The following is a 6,773-nucleotide window of genomic DNA, read 5'->3' as shown; positions in this document are numbered from 1 at the left end:
GGATATTGGTCTGTAATTCTCCTTTTTGATGGGGTCTTTGTCTGGTTTGGGGATCAAGGTAATGCTGGCCTCATAAAATGAGTTTAGAAGTTTTCCTTCCATTTCTATTTTTTGGAACAGTTTCAGAAGAATAGGTATTAATTCTTCTTTAAATGTTTGGTAGAATTCCCCTGGGAAGCCATCTGGCCCTGGGCTCTTGTGTTTTGGGAGATTTTTGATGACTGCTTCAATTTCCTTAGTGGTTATAGGTCTGTTCAGGTTTTCTATTTCTTCCTGGTTCAGTTTTGGTAGTTGATACATCTCTAGGAATGCATCCATTAATTCCAGGTTATCTAATTTGCTGGCATAGAGTTGCTCATAATATGTTCTTATAATTGTTTGTATTTCTTTGGTGTTGGTGGTGATCTCTCCTCTTCCATTCATGATTTTGTTGATTTGGGTCATTTCTCTTTTCTTTTTGATAAGTCTGGCCAGGGGTTTATCAATCTTGTTAATTCTTTCAAAGAACCAGCTCCTTGTTTCATTGATCTGTCCTACTGTTCTTTTAGTTTCTATTTCATTGATTTCTGCTCTGATCTTTATGATTTCTCTTCTTCTGCTGGGTTTAGGCTTTATTTGCTGTTCTTTCTCCAGCTCCTTTAGGTGTAGGGTTAGGTTGTGTATTTGAGACCTTTCTTGTTTCTTGAGAAAGGCTTGTATTGCTATATACTTTCCTCTTAGGACTGCCTTTGCTGCATCCCAAAGATTTTGAATAGTTGTGTTTTCATTTTCATTGGTTTTCATGAATTTTTTTAATTCTTTAATTTCCTGGTTGACCCATTCATTCTGCAGTAGGATGCTCTTTAGCCTCCATGTATTTGAGTTCTTTCCGACTTTCCTCTTGTGATTGAGTTCTAGTTTCAAAGCATTGTGGTCTGAAAATAGGCAGGGAATGATCCCAATCTTTTGGTACCGGTTGAGACCTGATTTATGACCTAGGATGTGATCAATTCTGGAGAATGTTCCATGGGCACTAGAGAAGAATGTGTATTCCATTGCTTTGGGATGGAATGTTCTGAATATGTCTGTGAAGTCCATTTGGTCCAGTGTGTCATTAAAATCTTTATTTCCTTGTTGATCTTTTGCTTAGACGATCTGTCCATTTCAGTGAGGGGGGTGTTAAAGTGCCCCACTATTATTGTATTGTTGTCAATGTGTTTCTTTGCTTTTGTTATCAATTCCCTTATATAATTGGCTGCTCCCATGTTAGAGGCATAGATATTTACAATTGTTAGATCTTCTTGTTGGATAGACCCTTTAATTAGGATATACTGTCCTTCCTCATCTCTTATTACAGTCTTTGGTTTAAAATCTAATTTGTCTTATATAGGATTGCCACACCAGCTTTCTTTTGGTGTCCATTAGCATGGTAAATGGTTTTCCACCCCCTCACTTTCAACCTGGGGGTGTCTTTGGGTCTAAAATGAGTCTCTTGCAGACAGCATATCGATGGATCTTGTTTTTTAATCCAATCTGATAGCCTGTGTCTTTTGATTGGGGCATTTAGTGCATTTATATTCAGGGTAACTATTGAAATATAGGAATTTAGTACCATTGTATTGCCTGTAAGGTGACTGTTACTGTATATTGTTTGTGTTCCTTTCTGGTCTATGTTGCTTTTAGGCTCTCTCTTTGCTTAGAGGACCCCTTTCAAGATTTCTTGTAGGGCTGGTTTCGTGTTTGCAAATTCCTTTAGTTTTTGTTTGTCCTGGAAGCTTTTTATCTCTCCTTCAATTTTCAATGACAGCCTAGCCGGATATAGTATTGTTGGCTGCATATTTTTCTCATTTAGTGCTCTGAATATATCCTGCCAGTCCTTTCTGGCCTGCCAGGTCTCTGTGGGTAGGTCTTTTGCCAATCTAATGTTTCTACCATTGTAGGTTACATATCTCTTGTCCCGAGCTGCTTTCAGGATTTTCTCTTTGTCTCTGAGACTCGTAAGTTTTACTATTAGATGTCGGGGTGTTGACCTATTTTTATTGATTTTGAGAGGGGTTCTCTGTGCTTCCTGGATTTTGATGCCTGTTTCCTTCCCAATATTAGGGAAGTTCTCTGCTATGATTTGGTCCATTATACCTTCTGCCCCTCTCTCTCTTTCTTCTTCTTCTGGGATCCCAATTATTCTAATGTTGTTTCATCTTATGGTATTGCTTATCTCTCGAATTCTGCCCTCATGATCCAGTAGTTGTTTATCTCTCTTTTTCTCAGCTTCTTTATTTTCCATCATTTGGTCTTCTATCTCACTGATTCTCTCTTCTGCCTCATTTATCCTAGCAGTTAGTGCCCCTATATTTGATTGCACCTCATTAATAGCCTTTTTGATTTCTACTTGGTTAGATTTTAGTTCTTTTACTTCTTCAGAAAGGGTTTCTCTAGTAACTTCCATGCTTTTTTCAAGCCCAGCTAGTATCTTTAAGTGATGATTCTGAACTCTAGATATGACATCGTACTAATGTCCGTATTGAGTAGGTCCCTGGCAGTCGGTACTACCTCTTGTCCTTTTTGTTGAGGTGATTTTTTCCGTCTTGTCATTTTGTGCAGAGGAGAATAGATTAATGAGAGAACAAAATGCTAGCAGGGTAACAACGTCTCCAGAAAATATACTCTAAACAAATCAGAAAAGACCTTCCAGAAAGTGGTCGCTTTTCTGTTCAGAGAGTTGTTGCTATTCTTTTGTTCAATCTCCTGTTGAGTTTGTAGGTGTTCAGAATGGTTTGATCCCTATCCAGCTGAATTCCTGAGAGGAGATGAAATCCAGGTCTCCTACTCCTCCGCCATCTTGCCTAGCTAGCTCCAATGACATTTTTCAAAGTGCTGAAACAAACAATCCTAAAATTTGTATGCAATCAGAAAAGACCCCGAAACGCCAAGGAAATGTTGAAAAAGAAAAACAACACTGGGGGCATCATGTTGCCCGATTTCAAGCTATATTACAAAGCAGTGATCACTAAGACAGCATGGTACTGGCACAAAAACAGACATATAGACCAATGGAACAGAATAAAGCCCAGATATGCAACCTTGACTCTATGGTCAAATAGTCTTCAACAAAGCAAGAAAAAATATGCAATGGAAAAAAGATTCTCTTCAATAAACGGTGCTGGGAAAATTGGACAGCTATATACAGAAGAATGAAACTTGACCATTCTCTAACACCCTACACAAAGATAAACTCAAAATGGATGAAAGACCTCAATGTGAGAGAGAATCCATCAAAATCCTAGAGGAGAACATAGGCAGTAACTTCTTTCACATCGGCCACAGCAACTTCTTTCAAGATACATCTCCAAAGGCTAGTGAAACAAAAGAAAAATGAACTTTTGGGACTTCATCAAGATAAAAAGCTTCTGCACAGCAAAGGAAACAGTCAACAAAATAAAGAGGCAACCCACAGAATGGGAGAAGATATTTGCAAATGACACTACAGAGAAAGTGCTGATTTCCAAGGTCTATAGAGAATTTCTCAAACTTAACACCCAAAAAACAAATAATCAAGGCAAAAAATGGGCAGAAGACATGAACAGACACTTCTCCAAAGAAGACATACAAATGGCTTATGGACAAATGAAAAAAATGTTCATCATCATTAGCCATCAGGGAAATTCAAAACAAAACCACATTGAGATACCACCTTACACCAGTCAGAATGGCAAAAATTGACAAGACAAGAAACAACAAATGTTGGAGAGGTTGTGGAGAAAGGGGAACCCTCTTACACTGTTGGTGGGAATGCAAGTTGGTACAGCCATTTTGGAAAACAGTGTGGAGGTGCCGCAAAAAATTAAAAATAGAGCTACCCTGTAACCCAGCAATTGCATTCCTGGGCATTTACCCCAAAGACACAGATGTAGTGAAAAGAAGGGCCATATGCACCCCAATGTTCATAGCAGCAATGTCTGCAATAGCCAAACTGTGGAAAGAGCCGAGATGCCCTTCAACAGATGAATGGATGAAGAAGATGTGGTCCATATATACAATGGAATATTACTCGGCCATCAGAAAGGATGAATACCCAACTTTTACATCAACATGGATGGGACTGGAGGAGATTATGCTAAGTGAAATAAGTCAAGCAGAGAGAGTCAATTATCATATGGTTTCACTTATTTGTGGAACATAAGGAATAGCATGGAGGACATTAGGAGAAGGAAGGGAAAAATGAAGGGGGGGAAATCGGAGGCAGAGATGAACCATCAAAGACTATGGACTCAAGAAACAAACCGAGAGTTTTAGAGGGGAGGGGAGTGGGGGGATGGGTTAGCCTGGTGATGGGTATTAAAGAGGGCACATATTGAATGGAGCACTGGGTGTTATACGAAAACAATGAATCATGGAACACTACATCAAAAGCTAATGATGTAATGTATGGTGATTAACACAATAAAAAAAAACAACTAATGATGTAATGTATGGTGATTAACATAACATAATAAAATAAAATTTAAAAAGTAAAAAAAACTAATGATGTATGGTGACATAACATAATAAAATTTAAAAAATAATAAAAATTAACTAACTAAATAAATAAATCCTTTTTTAAAATGTGGAAATTCATTATAATAATTGATAAGACCTAGAAAAAGACCAAGAAGTCCCCTTTTATTTCTTCTTTCCAGGTTCACTTTTACTTCCAAAAGATGTCTACTCTACTGGAAAATATCATGGCCATTATCAACCTATTCCATGACTATTCAACAACAGACAAGGAAACTGACACACTGAGCAGAGAAGAACTGAAGGAGCTCCTGGAAATGGAGTTTCGGCCAATCCTGAAGGTAAGGGATATCTGCTGGAACATAAAGGTGCATCATGCTTGCTCTGCAGCAGCAATATGACAAATAATAACTGTGAGCTTTTGTGAATTATTGGTTTTGGAATAGAAACAGACTTAATCTGATTTCAAAACAAATATAATCTGTTTTCCTGTCTTTATACCTTTAATACACTATGCACACACATGGATGTGCACAATACACAAACCCACCACATACATCTGTGAAAAAAATATAAATATTTATTGACAACAAATGAACACCAAATAATTAGTTCTTGATATTATGTTTCCTAACCTCAAGAATGTTAAGAAGATATACTTAAGAGACAACTCACTGATAGATTTCATAACATATTGACATATAAAGAAAAAAAAGGGGGCACATGACACATCAAACTTTTTAGTGTCAACAAACCAGCGTTAAAGATATATTCTTTTAGTACAATAGCTAGAGTTTCCTCCTAACTCATCATAAGCTGAACATTTTTAAAGAAAAAACCCACATAGTGTCCCACATTTACTTACCAAAAATAACATTCACTAAATTGTTTTTTAATTATTCAACTGACCATGTGAGTCATTCTCATGTAACCTTCCCCTGTCTTCCATATGTACAGAATCCAGATGACCCAGACACTGCTGACGTCTTCATGCATATTCTTGATTTAGACCATGACAAGAAAATAGACTTCTCAGAGTTTTTTCTGATGGTATTCAAATTGGCTCAAGCATACTATATGACCAGAAGACAGAACTTCCAAGCACCAGAGCAAAACCAAAAAAAACATGCGTACCACACACAAGATGAAGAAGATGACATAGGGGAAGAAAAAGTACAAGAAGAGAAAGAAGAAAGAATTAGAAAATCCAGTCAATCAGGAAAAAATCATAGAAAGGGGAAGAAAACAATATCCAACAGCCCAAAAGGAAGAGAAGGAAAGGGACATGAACAGACATCAGACAGCTCTAGACATGCACGATCCCATGAGGGTCAGGCTCAGGCAGCTGACGGTAGACACTCTGAGTCAGGATCTCCCCATCACCAATCATCCACTTGGACACATGGCTCTAGACAATCACAGTCTGGACATGGAAAATCGTCATCTGAAATCAGGCCAGCGAAAAGCCCAGGATCCAGGATTAGTCAGGACAGTGATAGCGAAGGACACTCAGAAGATTTGGAAATACAGTTTGGATCTGGCTCAGGAAACCAACATGGATCTGCCCATGGCCATGCAGGAGACAGCTCAAGATGCTCTGAGTCTCATCAATGGCAGACAGACCATCATGCACAGTCTAAGTCTACCCATAGACGGTCAAGCTCTGGTACCAGAAGACAAGGATCTAGTCATGGACACTCTACACACACCTCTAGACAATCCAGGTCTCCTTATGGAGACACATCCTCTCAGGGATACACTGGCTCCTTCCATAGGCAGTCAAAACCAAGCACGAGAGGAAGACAAGAACCTTGGCATGAGCAGTCAGCAGACAGATCCAAACATTCAGGCACTGAATATGGACAACAATCCTCCAGATCCAGGGCAAGCAGGTATCGGGGATCCAGTGTGAGTCAGGCCAGCGACACTGAAGGACATTCAGAAGATTCATGTAGAGAATCCTCAATGACCCACAAAAGAACTGGTTCCACATCAAGGAATCAACATGGGTCTACCCAGAGCAGGTCAGCTGAGAGATCCAGGCAGTCAGGGTCCCATGAAGGGCAGAGGGCCAAACAAAGACAGTCTGACTCTTCCCACCGAGACTCAGGATCCACCACCAGGGAAAGACAAGGGCACCACCATGAGCAGTCACAGGATAGCTCCAGACACTGGGAAACTGGACACGGACAAACCTCTTCTGGATCTGATAACAGCAGACACCAGGGATCCAGTATCACTCAGTCCAGTGATGGTGAAGGACAATCAGAAGACTCAGATACTCAGTCAGGCTCAGTACA

Source organism: Phoca vitulina, unplaced genomic scaffold (assembly GCF_004348235.1).
Source record: "Phoca vitulina isolate PV1807 unplaced genomic scaffold, GSC_HSeal_1.0 scaffold96, whole genome shotgun sequence".
Lineage (NCBI taxonomy): Eukaryota > Metazoa > Chordata > Mammalia > Carnivora > Phocidae > Phoca > Phoca vitulina.
The sequence above is the reverse complement of the archived record's forward strand: the minus strand, read 5'-3'. Positions refer to the sequence as shown.